Raw genomic sequence first — 15,730 nt, forward strand, 5'->3', positions numbered from 1 at the left:
TCTCTGTACCCCTCTTGCCTCTTTCTGCACCCTTCTTCCCTCTTTGTGTATCTCTCTTGCTGCTTTCTACACCTCTCTTGCTTCTTTCAGCACCCCTCTTGCCTCTTGCTGCACCTCTCTTGCTTCTTTCTGTACACTTATTCCCTTTTCCTGCACCTGTCTTGCCTCTTTCTGCACCTCTGTTGCCTCTTTTTGCATTTCTATTGCCTCTTTCTGTACCCTCTTCCCTCTTCCTGTACCTCTTTTACTTCTTTTTGCACTTCACTTGCCTCTTTCTGAACCCCTCTTGCCTCTTTCTGCATGACTGTTGCTTCTTTCTGCACAGTTCTCGTGCCTCCTTCTGCACCTCTATTGCCTCTTTCTGCATCCCCTTGCTTCATTCCTCACCCCTCTTGCCTCTTTCTGCACCCCTGTTGCTTCATTCTGCACTTCTCTTGCTTCTTTCTGACCTCTCTTGCTTCGTTCTGCACCCCTCTTGCCTCTTTCTGTACCATTTTTCCCTCTTTCTGCACATCTCTTGCCTCTTTCTGTACCTCTCTTGCCTCTTTCTGCACTTCTCTTACCTCTTTCTATACCCTCTACCCTCTTTCTAGGCTTTTTTTGCTTCTTTCTGAACCCCTCTTGCCTCTTTCTGCACACCTGTTGGTTCTTTCTGCACTGCTCTTACTTTTTCTGCACGTCTCTTGCAAATTTCTGCACCCTCTTGCCTCTTTCTGTACCCCTCTTCCAGAAGCCGGCGCGCAATACATCATAAAACAAGCTGCTCAGCAATTGAGGGTGCACTTGGGGGGTCACAATCCCCCATGGGTGCCGCCTGCCCCTTGACCAGTGAGTTCGCCTGACGCGTTTCGGGAATTACCATTATTCATAGGCAGAACACTCAGCAATTTACATAGCTGCAGACACTTTATTTTAAAATGGTTTCCTGCCAAAGAGCTTCTAAATAGAAAGTCCTGATGTCTGATGGGACTCGTAGTGTCACAGCCAGTCTCTTTACCCCAATGGGTGGTATGTGTCCATCACATCAGCCCTGGATGGACCGTGAGGCGTTAGTGGCGTCCAAAATCCATGGCCGACCTCAGGGAAACTGACAATCCCAGACAATGCCAAAATTGCTGTGTGTTAATCAGAATCTGATCTAAGTGAGGAAGAAAGGAGTGTGAGAGTGGGGGTGGCACTATTTTTTAGAGGAAATGCAGCTGATCTACATAGATCAAAGAACACAGAGAGAGAGAGGCAGGGGGCAAAGACAGGGAGGAGGAAGAGGGACAAATCTGACAGATCCAAATAATGGAGAAAGACACAAAGAGGAGCAAGAAAAAAGAAGGGGTTATCCTCTTCGCAACAGATTGAAGAAATAATAAACGAAAATGAAGAAACACAACAATCTGAAAACCTAATTGTAAATATATCAGATTATCCACAGACACCATATGAAGAAAATGCACAAAAAAAGGCCTCAGCTTCTGCCTAGAAAAACATCACAACTATGTAGAGACCAGAATCAACCTCTATAAATATATATAAGAAAATTAAAACTAGCCAAGTTCTTTTCCAAATCTGAGAACAGAGGTAATTCATGTACAACTGAATTACAAAGTGAAGCAAACCTGAATATTGAGGACATCACCAATCTCACAACAGCATATGATCTGATGCTAAATATAAACAATGAAGTGACGGAGTCTCGAATATTGGAAGACCTACAAATTCCCACTGACAAGCATGTCAACTCTGGCCTAAAATCCAAATCCAAGTTTTGCCCGGCCCTCAGTCCAGGTAACAAAATTGATCTATTTCACGACCTGGTAATTGCTGAACTAGAAACAATGGTCAATACAACAAATAAAAAAGAAAATCTATCTAAGGGGGAAAGAATTGCACTGGAGGCGTCAAGCAGGAAGGAAGAAATAGCAATTAAACTTGCTGATAAGGGTGAAACTGCAGTGATACTTAACACCAGTGACTACATTCAGGAAGCTACACATCAACTAAGTAAAATCAAGAACTATGAAATGCTGTAAAGTAACCCACTTAATGAACTCACAATTGAGCTTGAAACAAAAATAAGAGCATGGAAAAATGAGGGTCTCTTAAATGATTATGAAGCACGCTTCCTTAACAATGACAGCCCTACAATGCCAACTATATACTTCCTGCCAAAGATACATAAAAACACTAATTAACCCTCCAGGAAGACCAATTATCTCGAGTTGCAACTCCCTCTATGAAAATCTATCAATCTATGTCGGCCACTTTCTCGCCCGATGATAACAAATCTAAGTTTATATACTAAAGATACCAGCGACTTTTTAAGAACATTAAACAATACTGGATGGCAGAAAGGCTTCCTTATAGTCACGATTGATGTCGCGGCACTATATACAGCTATAAGTCACGATATAGGCATGAATGCTATTAGCTACTTCCTAAGACAAAGAAACATCCAATAGTTAAAGCATACAAAAATGCTTACGAAGATGATCGAACTATGTTTTAAAAACAATGTATTTCTCTTCAACCACAAGATATATGTCCAAAAATGTGGGACTGCTATGGGATTTCACTTTTTCCCAGTTACGCCAATCAATTTTCAATTTCAAAATACTTTATTCGGTTTTAGAAATCATAAAACCATAAGAGTTACATTGCATCCAATACAATTATTAAAATTCATGGGAGCACTTATACATATTTCCTAAGCACAGTACACAAATAAACATTTATATGGAAGTGGGGGATATATATATATATATATATATATATATATATATATATATATATATATATATATATATATATTACCTACTGGCGGTCGCCAGTAGGTATATATAGTTAGGATTTTTTCTCTATGGGATTTTTGAAAATTCTATGTCTAATAACTTTGGCGTTTGTGATCGGAATTGGCTGAAATTTTCAGGAAAACGTGTTTTTAACATTGAGTTTTCCATAGGGCGGTTGGCCTCACTTTTAGCCCGAATGGCTGAATGGATTTGCACGAAACTTGGCAAAATTGTAGGGACTGGTAGCCCGATGTGCCTTTGCTAGGTCTCAATATATGTGCTCCAGTGGATTTTGAGAAATTAACGTTCAAAAAAAGATATATATCTGTAACAGCGGACCGGGCAGCGCTCCAGTTCGCGTACTTTTCGCGTTATGGAGCTTTGTGAAGCGAAGCTGATTGGTTCTCCGGCGTCTGTAAACATTCCAACCAGTCCGTAGCGGCCGCCATCTTGTCTCTCGGTAGGATCGAGAGACAAGAGGAGGCCAAAGCGAAGGGGAAAATGACCATAAGGGGGCATAGTAGATCCTCCCTGACCCCCTAGGTTTGATGTGGAAGTTTTAAAAGGGCCCCGCGGGGCAAAAAAATAAATAAATAATAATAATCGAACGGCTGAATGGATTTGCACGAAACTTGGCAAAATTGTAGGGACTGGTAGCCCGATGTGCCTTTGCTAGGTCTCAATATATGTGCTCCAGTGGATTTTGAGAAATTAACGTTCAAAAAAAGATATATATCTGTAACAGCGGAACGGGCAGCGCTCCAGTTCGCGTACTTTTCGCGTTACGGAGCTTTGTGAAGCGAAGCTGATTGGTTCTCCGGCGTCTGTAAACATTCCAAACAGTCCGTAGCGGCCGCCATCTTGTCTCTCGGTAGGATCGAGAGACAAGAGGAGGCCAAAGCGAAGGGGCAAATGACCATAAGGGTGCATAGTAGATCCTCCCTGACCCCATAGGTTTGATGTGGAGGCTTTAAAAGGGCTCCGCGGGGAAAAAAATAAATAAAAAATCGGTTTTTTGGTGGGGTGCGCCCGGTTAGCGTAACGGGAAGCGGACTGGGGAGCGTACTACAAGGAATGAAGAATGATTGACTTTTAACTTATTGTATGTTTATAGACTTTTTTTTAACTTTTTTTTCTGCTGAGTGACGTCTCGGCCTATCTTCACGGGATGCAGTCCCTACCATCTCGGCGTTTAAGCCCAGGGGGACCGGTAGTGTGGGAGAGATAACGGGGCATATTATCAAGGGGGTTTATCTCCGCTTTTTTGGCTTTAAAAGCCAAGAAAGCGGAGATAAAATTATCTCCGTATTACCTAGCTGTCGCTAACACCAGTTAGCGACCGCTAGTAGGAGATAGCGACCATCTTGGGCCCCACTTTGCATGTCAGTGATATTTATCACTAATGACATGCAAAGTGGGCATGCCAAGATGTTAGCGACTGGAAACAGTCGCTAACATCGCTATCTCCTATTACCAACTTTTGGAGATATTCGCGCTAAGCGCGAATATCTCCAAAAAGTAACACCTGCCCTGAGCAGTTCTTAGCCATGTTATCCAATGGGAGGTGGATAACATGGCTAAGAGCATTAGCTCGGTAATGCATGAATATCGCTGACTTTTCAGCGATATTAATGCATTGCGGCCGTTTTTTATCGCATTTGCGATAAACCTTGATAATAGCAAGGTTTATCTGCGATAATTTCTGACGATGCTTAGCGGTAAAAAATTCGTTGCTAAGCATCGTTAGGGATAAATATCGCTTAACTTTGGTAATATGCCCCAACGTCTGTTAACGTTCGATTCGAAGGAAATCAGGAAGTGTTGAAAAACATTGTCTGCGCCATCTTGCCTTTTTTCAAATGCCACACTTTTGTCGTGCACGGCAGCCATTTTAGATGACTTGACCAGACCCACTCTCTGCACGCTGTCGATCCTTAGCATGGCTTCCCACCCTCGCAAGCATCTCCCCCAGGCACTGGTCACCCCCGCTCTCTGTCTTATGCATGGGCAATAAACCTCCCCCCATCTGCACTGCTCTTCCCTGAGAATCACACCCTGTGCCCGCCCGACACCTCCCTTTCGCCCTATTCACTACCGCACCCTCTGACACTCCTCTTCCTCTGTGTCCGATTGTCCAGGCCGGTCCCAGGCTATCAGCTAGCCCTGCAGATGTAGTTTATGGCCCCAGCTGTAAAGAATTACCCCTCTTCAAAGGAGTTATAGTAGATCAAGGCCCACACCCGATGAGATCCGTCACACCACACGCGTTCCTACTATCTGAAAACCATCCTGTATTGTGATTGGGGAGGGGACCGAGCCTGAAGCGGAAGATTCCAGGGATGACTCTTTGTACATCAAAGTTTTTACAAATATGTGTCACATTAAAAATATATAGCACTCCAACAAAGTAGTAGGATTATAAAACTTTAATAACTTATAAATATATACAACAAAACAAAAACAGTAAAAACATTTAAACATTTTTAGGGAAAAAGAAGGAAGTAGCGGTCGGTTGTGCGAATAGTCCCAAGGCAGCACAACGTTCAGATTTCTGGACGGCACCCAGGTGATGTTGGCTGGGTGCCGCACTGATTTCGGTATCCGGCGTGGGGCATCGCGGGGGGTGGGTCATCAGTAGCGGTCTGTTGTGCGAATAGTTCCAAGACAGCAGAACGATGGCACCAAGGTGATGTCCAGTAAGTTGCCGCCCTCCGAATAACGGCGTGGGGCGCCCCGGGGGGGGGGGAGGCGGCGTGAACGGGCCTCCCCAGGTGGAGCCTCGTCTGCTGTAGTGGGGCGCCCCTTTACCGTTTCAGTTGCCATTCCGTCCGCTTTTGGTCCACTGTGTCAAAATCCGCAATTCAGCTGAGTTGCCTTCCTCCGAATAACGGCGTGGGGCGCCCCCGGGGGGGGGGAGGCGGCGTGAACGGGCCTCCCCAGGTGGAGCCTCGTCTGCTGTAGTGGGGTGCCCCTTTACCATTTCAGTTGCCATTCCGTCCGCTTTTGGTCCACTGTGTCAAAATCCGCAATTCAGCTGAGTTGCGCCCACTCTTGCGGTGCAGCGATAGGCGGCTGTCACAGGACTCTCAAAATGGCGGCAGGCTCTTTCCTTTTTGGGCCTGGTCCACTGAAATGGCCCTGGGACACCTTGGAAATAGGACGCTTGTCTGCTAGGTCTTGGACCCCATTCTCGAAAGCGTCCCCTCCGCCTTGAGGATTCTACAAAAGTCTTGGGGGGCCCCGACTCCTGCAGGCTTCCGGTGGGGAGCGGCTGCCATGATTGCTCGCGGAATGACCACGACGGAGCCACGAGATGGTGGTGCTTTCATGCTGACTCCAGCTTCAGTCTGAAACATCCAGAAACAAGGTGGGGCTTTCATCGTTTGGGAAAAAAAAATAGTTTTCATCCAATGAAAAGTGTCATATGATCAAGCCTTCCATCATTAGGAAACCAAAAGTAAAATGAACCAATGAAAAGTTTTATAAACAAGTCACATGACCTGTTATGCGGCATAGGGTATAAAAAGCGTAGAAAATCCGTTGGCACGTGAGGCGGCGTCAGTAGCGGACCGATGTGCGAATAGGCCGAAGGCAGCACAACGCGCCAAGATCCGGATGGCACCGAGGTGGTGTCCAGCAAGTTGTCGCACTGGTGTGGCCATCCTACAATGCTGAAAGTCGGCGTGGGGCGCCCCGTTGGCCTGTGAGATGGCGGCAGTAGCGGACCGATGTGCGAATGGGGCCAAAGGCAGCGCAACAATATTTTCTGAATAGAAGACACCACAAGGCGCTGAGATTCGGTTAGCACCGAGGTGGTGTCTAGCAAGCTATGCAGCTGAGTTGCGTGCGCACTTGCGGCGAATAGGTCGAAGGCAGCACAACAATGTTTTCTGAATAGAAGACACCACAAGGCGCTGAGATTCGGTAGGCACCGAGGTGGTGTCTAGCAAGTTGCCGTACTGGTGTGGCCATCCTACAATCCTGCTCCGAATAACGGCGTGGGGTGCCCGAAGGGGGAGGGGGGGAGGCGGCGTGAACGGGCCTTCCTTGGTGGAGGCTCGTCTGCTGTAGTGGGGCGCCCCTTTACCGTTTCAGTTGCCATTCAGCTGAGATTCGGCCGCTCTTGATGCTACAGCGACAGGCGGCTGCAAGAGGACTCTCAAAATGGCGGCCTGTTCTTTGGATTTGGGCCTGGTCCACTAAAATGGCCCTGGGACACCTTAGAACTCGGACGCTCAAATTTTTTTTCCTTTCCTCTACATGCAAAAAAAGGTAAATGCCCGGTACGTTACACGCTTCATCTGCCACGATGTACTCTCCAGAGGAACCGAAAAAAAATATAGTTATGGTAACTATACCATGCATCGTCATATGGAGAGGTGGCACCGATTAATTATAGTGCTGCATAAAAGAGAGATTTGGAGGAGAACCCCCGACCTGCCAGTACATTCATCAAAGAAGTGGCACTGACAGCATCAGAGGCAAGGGAAACGGTCCCAAATATTTAGAAGAACTTTGGAAAGATTAAAATGACATGTTTAGATTGTGGCAAATTAATTTCATGTGGACAGATGAGTGTTACTCTAATAAATACAGCATATGAACATCATCATAGTCGATGGTTGGTAGAGACATTTTGACTATATCCTGGACCTGCCCGTCCTCGCCCAAAATGGCGCCGGAATAAATGGGACTCGTAACTCCTTGTTGTGTACTGGTTGCACAACCTTGATATCACGAGATTCGTATGCAGTTTTGAAGCACATGGCGGGCGGGGACGAGAATAGATTGAATATTTCGATATCCCTATTGATATTAAGTTCTGATGTGTTATTGATTACTGTACTATTGAAAGTTCGAATTAACGTCACCCATGGTACTTGCCCGCAAATGTATATCTAGATAATTTTATTGTAACTGGCCCTGTCGTATTTTAATTATAAAATGTACGTCCACCGATTCCGCAACTGTTAGACACTTTAGTTCTTGCAACCTAATGGCCCGCCCGTTACGTTCCTCTACAGTGTAAATGTCTACTCATCATATACGATTACAGTTTGCTCCGTGGCCGGCCCACGTGGTTATAGGCCCGTATTTGTATAATGACATTTTCACAATAAAGGTTTTTAAAAGAAAACATGGTAGTAGTATATACATTGGTAAAGTTTTTAATAATAGTCACTGTTTTAGAATCAGTAAAAGGCAAGTGAAATAAAGCAGACCAATTACATGAAGGGTAAAAGGTATAATACGCAGGAACGCAGTAAAGATAAATGGTCAAGGGCTGTTGTGTTTTCTAATCCTGCAACATAAAGTGATCGATAAGAATCTCATATTCAGGCGTATCGGCGACTAAGACAGCAGGCCGACCCTCTTTTGCTCAACGTCTCCGTCATGGGACGGAGAAACGCCCTTTTTCTCGAAAAAGGAATATATTTTACTTGCAGGACAGTTGTAAATTTTCCGGGAAAGTACATTAGCCTGGAACATTATAACATATATTTAAGAAAAAATAATGTTCAAAAGTAATAAAAAGCGTAATTTTTAGGTCATATGACCAAGCCTTTCATCATTAGAATAAGAAAAGTAAAATGAACCAATGAAAAGTTTTATTAACAAGTCACATGACCTGTTATGCTTACGTTACGCGCTGCGCGTCGCGCCCCGGATCACTTCCGGATGCGCTAACGCGGCGCGTCATATGACGCATTACGCGACAACGCAGGTCTAGAATATAGTCAAAATGTCTCCACCAACCAGCGGTCGGAACACAACCCCTTTCAGCAGGCTAAATAGTTCTGTTAAATGACAACAGAAGGGACAGGCAACAAGAACCATCAGTGAAAGAGGGGAGGGCTAGTTCTTCTCTACCGGGTCACGTTGGGGCGCTACCGGAACTGATCGAATTGGTAGTCTACAGTGTTTCTGGATGTTTCAGACTGAAGCTGGCGTTAGCATGAGAGCACCACCATTTCGTAGCTCCGTCGTGGCCATTCGACGAGCAATAATGCTAGCCGCTCTCCACCAGAAGCCTGCGGGAGTCGGGGGCCCCCAAGACTTTTGTAGAATCTTCAAGGCTGAGGGGACGCTTTCGAGAATGGAGCCCAATCTCTAGCAGACAAGCGTCCGAGTTCCAAGGTGTCGCAGGGCAATTTTAGTGGACCACGCCCAAATCTGAAGAGCCGGCCGCCATTTTGAGAGTACTGTGGCAGCCGGCTATCGCTGCACCGCAAGAGCGGGAGCAACTCAACTACATGGTGAGTGAGACGCTGTAGTCGAAAGAGCGGGCGGTAAACAGCTGAATAGCGGAAGAGGCACAGTGTAGCAAAAGCGGGCGGAATGGCAACTGAAATGGTAAAGGGGCGCCCCACTACAGCGTGTCTTTAGGTGAAACGGATTGTGGGACAAGGTCAAGAATGGAAGAGTTACCAAAAGGCAAAAAGTTCCGCTTGATTCCGGGAGCCGGCCACCTATGTCGGGGGCGATCTCAGGCTACACCAGGAGAACACGACTTGGGGAGGGAGCCGGAGCCAAGCGCCCCCTCCGAGTCCGCGCCATCACACCGTCCCTCGGGGGCCTCCGTCAAGCGGTTCAGGGTGGCACCGCATTACATTGTTCACAAATGCAGTCACGTCCTCAAACAGCCCCCACTTTACTTTGAGAATAGTGAAGCTGAAGCAAGTGCAAATAGGCTTCAGACAGTGTTACAAGCACTCCTCAAAACTTTGAACCATCAGAGTGCATGACTTTCATGCTCGATCGATTGAGCTAGCCGGATCGGGCAACAAAAAGTATAAAATAGTTATGTAAATAGTTGTTTAATAAAATGTTTTACCCTGTTACTTTGCTGGTGTGTTGTATATATTTGTAATATTTGCATAGAGTTTATCGTTATTTTGGGCGGGGTGGGTGGCGGAGCCGAGCTGTATTGCAGCCATCATGGTGTGGAGTTCAGTTCATCTCAATAGTTTCGTGTTTGTCATGAGGGGTTGTTCCTAATGTTTCTATTTTAGCGAGGTCAAAAAGAGATCCCATTAGTGGCCTACTGATTTTGCTCGATTCCTTTTGTGTTTTTTACACAATTTTTCGCTATCTGCAAAGACTAAACAGAGTATTGCGACTCTGTGCTTGTTTGTAAATAGAGAATGAACCAAAGAGAACCAATTCTAAAACAGTAAATGCTTGGATAACAATCAATCAAATGGAGAGAGAAGCAGGCACGACGGATTACAACGGGGGCAAAGGCCTGCGTTAACTACCCTTCACTATCTGCAAAGAGAGAGTACTCCTAATAGAAATGAGGGGGAGGGGGGGGCAGCATTCAAAGCAGATCAGTGTGCATAAACACGAAAATGTTTTTACTTACCACGTACTTGACATTCGACAGCTTATGATATTTGCTATTAAAAAACCATTGAAATTCACTGAAAAAACCATAGGTTAGAGACCATATATAGTTAGGAATTAGCATTTAAAAAACCTTGAAAATTCACTGAAAAAAACATAGGTTATAGACCATATATAGTTAGGGATTAGCATTTAAAAAACCTTATTTTACTCACACAAAACCATTGAAATTCCATATATAGTTAGTTGCACTAACTATATATCGCGCACCCGCAATCCACTGCTGATGATGTCACATATTACATCATTCATGACATGGTCAGTGACATCACTGATGACATCACTGATGACATCTCAAATGACATCACTGATGACATCTCAAATGACATCACTGATAACATCTCAAATGACATCACTGATGACATCTCAAATGACATCACTGATGACATCACTGATGACATCTCATTTGACATCAATGACCACATCACTGATGATATCATTCATGTGACAATACAATGCATCTCCTCACACTTTAATATAATCTCTGTTACACCCAGTGTTAAATACAGAGTATAATTTTTGAAACCATTGACATACCAATACTAGTTACTACATACGCACTCAGTGATTCCTATGTTTACACACACATTCACTCATTTACCCATACAATCATTCATACATACAATCACTCATCTTTACAACACTATCATATGCACTCATACACCTATACAGACTCTCACACTCTGTCACTCATCCATGGAGTTACTCACACACCTAGTCAGTCCTGTAAATAATCAATCACACTTCCATTTTCTAATCTATACAGTTAAACATAGAGCACCTTACATTTTGAAACATATACTAACACATACTTACTCTCTTATACAATCATTGATACAAGTACACATTGATCTGCACAGAGTCACACACCTCCCAGCCAGCCACACACACTCAGTCTCCCATACAAATACTTGGGCAATCAATCAATAACCCATATAGTTACTCATATAGCTACTGACCAACACATGCAGCAGTTTACAGAACAACAGACATAATGATGCACAAATTAAGACAGTTTAGTCACTAACCCATGCACTCAGTGAGACACATTTAATCACTCACTCATACAGTCAGTCACGCACCTACTAAATCCTTCATCCAGACACTTCTACATCTACTCATTCTTCAATATGTAAAACATATTTAAACTTTACAGAAACACACAGTCACTGGATGATGTCATCAGTGATGTCATTTGAGATGTCATCAGTGATGTCATCAGTGATGTCACTGACCATGTCATGAATGATTTAATATGTGACATCATCAGCAGTGGATTGCGGGTGCGCGATATATAGTTAGTGCAACTAACTATATATGGAATTTCAATGGTTTTGTGTGAGTAAAATAAGTTTTTTTAAATGCTAATCCCTAACTATATATGGTCTATAACCTATGGTTTTTTCAGTGAATATATATATATATATATATATATATATATATATATATATATATATATAAAATAAAAAACAATCATCCATAGGGTGCATTGAGGCTCTTGGGGGATAGCTACTGGGATGACAGATAAGGGCATGTTAATACTCCAGAAGATTTCTGATTTTCAAGGAGATTTTAAAAAAACAACTACAAATAAGGTGCATTCTGGGCTCAACATTTGTAAGAAGCAAAGGGCAGGATGGACCTGAATAAAATTCAACTTTTGTAAAAGTGGCTTTAATAAGAACCTCAGGGGAGCATCATAGAGGCTGCAAAAAAACATAAAGTGCACCAAGTTCTGAATAGACACACTGTCGCAGCCACAGGATGGTAACACCTGGCCTCTGTGGCTTCCCTTCGGTACTGCAAGTAAAAGATGGAAATAATCCATTTGAAACCTAGTTAAAATAAACCGCTTGTGAGCCGACAAGGGCCACAAGAGATATGGCTCAATAAATGGCGTGGTTTTAAGCATCATGAATTTGCGGACGCTGGGTTTGCACAGATATATCCCATCTCTGTTACATTTTTTGAGTAGAATAAAAGACTTCTTTACGAACTCCACATCCGCAGCAGTAATAAAATCAGGTCTTAAAAAAAGGTCAGGACGCCCCAGCTCCGCAAAGCAACCTTTTATATATTTTAAAGCCATGGAATATTTAGCAAATGGTCCAGACACAAAGCTTCTTTCAGTAACTGGTGGTTTAAAACTAATTCTTTACTCAACCAAGTTAAGCCAGAAGAGCAACGGGCACAATGCCAGCGTGTCACAGATAAATGGTAGCCCCATTTCTTCATGAACTACTAAATTTTAGGTCCCTTTAGGTACCCCCAGAAGCTGTTTTAAAAAGTTGTTCTCTGCCACCTGAATACCCTCGGGTGCTGCATACCCCCATGGCTCACTGCCATAACTGGCAATTGCCACTCTTTCTGCCTGGTATATTTTCAACATTGCCGCAACTGGGCGCTTGCCCATCTTTGCGGCAAAGTTGAAGATAGCTGTGTTCGCTCTCATAAATTCCCCCCTTTTTCTCTGAGCCGAAGCACCCCCATTTAGATGATCATCAAAAAGGACGCCCAGGTATGAAAAATTTGACGTTATGGGCACTTTCTCATCATTCACAATAAAAGAATACTGCTTCTTTGGACGTAACCTAACATGCATTATATTAGATTTGGAATTATTTATGGCTAGGTCTCGTTCAGCCATGAAGCTACGAAAGGTATTGAGTAAAGACTGCAAGCCTTTTGGGGTTCTTGCAAGGAGGACCGCATCGTCCACATAAAGCAGGACGGGCAGACCCCTATGTCCCACATATGGGAAGTCGGCCCCAGTTTCTACCAAAATTTTATCAAGATCATTATTTTCAAAATTTTCAAAAGTTCAAAGATTTAATATCAATAAATTCTGAGAAGCTATGTGTATTAATCACAGATATAAGGCACTAAATACACAAATGATTAAATCAAGGAACAACAAACACGAAATATCTTTAGAAAAATATATTATCTTTGTATTTTTCAAGAATTTATAGGGTACATTCAACATTTAAGTTGAGTAAAAATGCATACAAATGAAAAAGATACAACTTAATTTATCTTCGATTTAATAAGTAAAAATCCTCTCCAAACAGAATCATGGAAATGACCAGTATTCTCACTAAATGACTAAGTCACTTGATGTATATTAATATACGTGGAGTTTGATAATGCGGTTGACGTTTCGGTCTTCTGTCATGTAAATCCTTTAGACCATCTTCAGGACATTACAGTCAGCATTTTTTCTTAATAATACACCCCTGGCATATTCCATCTTTCGCAGTTAAAATTCCTAGATACCCTATGATCCTGGGCAAATCTTATGTTTGCCTTAGTTTCCCTGTGCAGGTCCCTCAGGAAGTCAAACAGGCAATCCTCCACCCCTATGGCCCTCATGGACGACCACAATTTCTCCCGATTAACACAATCAAAAGTGGAGGAAAGGTCCATGAACGCCATGTAGATCGTGCCCTGTCGGGCCATCGTGTATTTTCCAAGGATCATATATAGGTGAGGCATTGTGCCAAAGTGGAGTGCCCAGAGAGGAACCCATATTGAATATCAGAGATAACCCTGTTATCTTCTGCCCATGCTGTCAGTCTATTCAAAACAACTCCACCCAATCTAAAAATGGGGTGGTGGGAGAAGTTCATAGCGTGGAACGAGAAGAAAGAAGAATACACGAAGAAGATAGAACTTTGGCTAAGATACATATTGCATCCCTCCTCAACCCTCACCTCAATCTTATTTGGAACAACTCTCTCAGAACGGGCTGTTTCCCTGCTAAATGGAAACATGCCTCCCTAGTCCCCATCCTCAAAAAACCCAATGTGGATCCAGACAACCCCAGTAACTACAGGCCTATTTCTCTTCTGCCTGCCCCAGCTAAGATCCTGGAAAAACTGGTACTCGCCCAGCTGTCGAACTTCGTTGAAACCAATGGGCTTCTCCACGACTCCCAGCATGGTTTTAGGTCGGGTCACAGTACCGAGTCGGCCCTAATCGAAATGGCTGACTCGGTAAGGTGGACCCTTGACCAAGGGTCGAGGGCGGTGTTGGTGCTGCTGGATCTTTCGGCAGCATTCGACACCGTCTCTCACAAAATCCTGCTGGATAGACTGAAGGATCTAGGGTTGGGGGGCGCTGTCCTGAAATGGTTTTCATCCTACCTTTCGGACCGCACACAACAGGTCTTCACTCCTCCATTCTCCTCTTCTGCCAGACCACTTAAATGGGGAGTCCCACAGGGTTCCTCCCTGAGCCCGCTCCTTTTTAATGTGTATTTCACCCCCCCTGGCCAAGCTGATTGCACGGATGGGGATCAAATCCACTTCATACGCTGATGACATCCAGCTTCTTTTTACTTTCGACTCCCCTTCCACCTCAGCTTTTGATCCACTGAAATCCTGTCTCAGGGACATCGAGCTGGATGGATGCCAATTCCCTCCGACTCAATGCGGGAAAAACAGAGATCCTCTATTTTAACACACCTTCCCCCTGGACTCTAGTATCTGGTGGCCAGAAGACCTGAGCCTAGCTCCCACCCCTAAAGACTCGGTAAGAAATCTAGGAGTACGCTGGGACAATCAACTCAGCTTTAAAAATCAGGTACAAACAGTAGCATCCTCCTGCTTTGCTAAGATTAGAACTATTAAACGCCTTATCAACTACCTACCGGCGGACTGCCGTAAGACTGTGATCCAGGCACTGATCATATCCCATCTTGATCATGCCAATGCCCTCTACCTTGGTATCACAGCTGGCCTCTGCCATAAACTCCAGACGGTTCAAAATGCCGCCGCTCGGCTGGTGGAGAGAATCCCGGCTAGAGCCCATATCACTCCCCATCTCCGTAAATTGCACTGGCTCCCCATAGCTAAAAGATGTTTGTTCAAGGCTATGACATTGGCCTTCCGAGCATCAAAAGGTAGTGGATCGGCACATCTGAAAAACACCCTGCGTCCCTATGCCAACCCCAGGACTTTACGTTCTAACACCCTACATTTCCTGGAAACTCCCCGATTCCAACGCTCCCGGGCAGGTGGGAAAACCTTTGAGGTCTGTACCTCTCAACGCTGGAACAAGCTTCCACTAGCCCTCTGCACCTGTCAGACAGAATCAGCTTTTCGTAAATCCCTGAAAACACATCTATTCTCCTCCTAAAACTGGTTATCTGACCCTTTGTCCTCTATGTTTTTTTAGAGTTTTCAGCGCCGGGACGCCCCGTTGGGGTCGCTGCGCGCTCTACAAAATTCTCAAATAAATAAATAAATAAATAGACGATCTCTTCGTAATATTGAATGGTAGCGTGGAAGAATTCCAAGAATATTTTGAGATACTCAACAACAACTCTGTGGGACTAAAATTTACATACAATACAATCAGAAAACAGATTCAATTATTGAACGTAACAGTATATATTAATAAGGATCAGACACACAAAAGTATATCGCAAGCCGACATCCACAAACAGCATGTTGAATGGGACAAGCTTCCATCCTGAGCAATTAAAGAGAAGCATCCCATTCGGAGAATTTGTCAGAATGCAAAGAAACTTCTCGGAG

Source organism: Lissotriton helveticus, chromosome 3_1 (assembly GCF_964261635.1).
Source record: "Lissotriton helveticus chromosome 3_1, aLisHel1.1, whole genome shotgun sequence".
Lineage (NCBI taxonomy): Eukaryota > Metazoa > Chordata > Amphibia > Caudata > Salamandridae > Lissotriton > Lissotriton helveticus.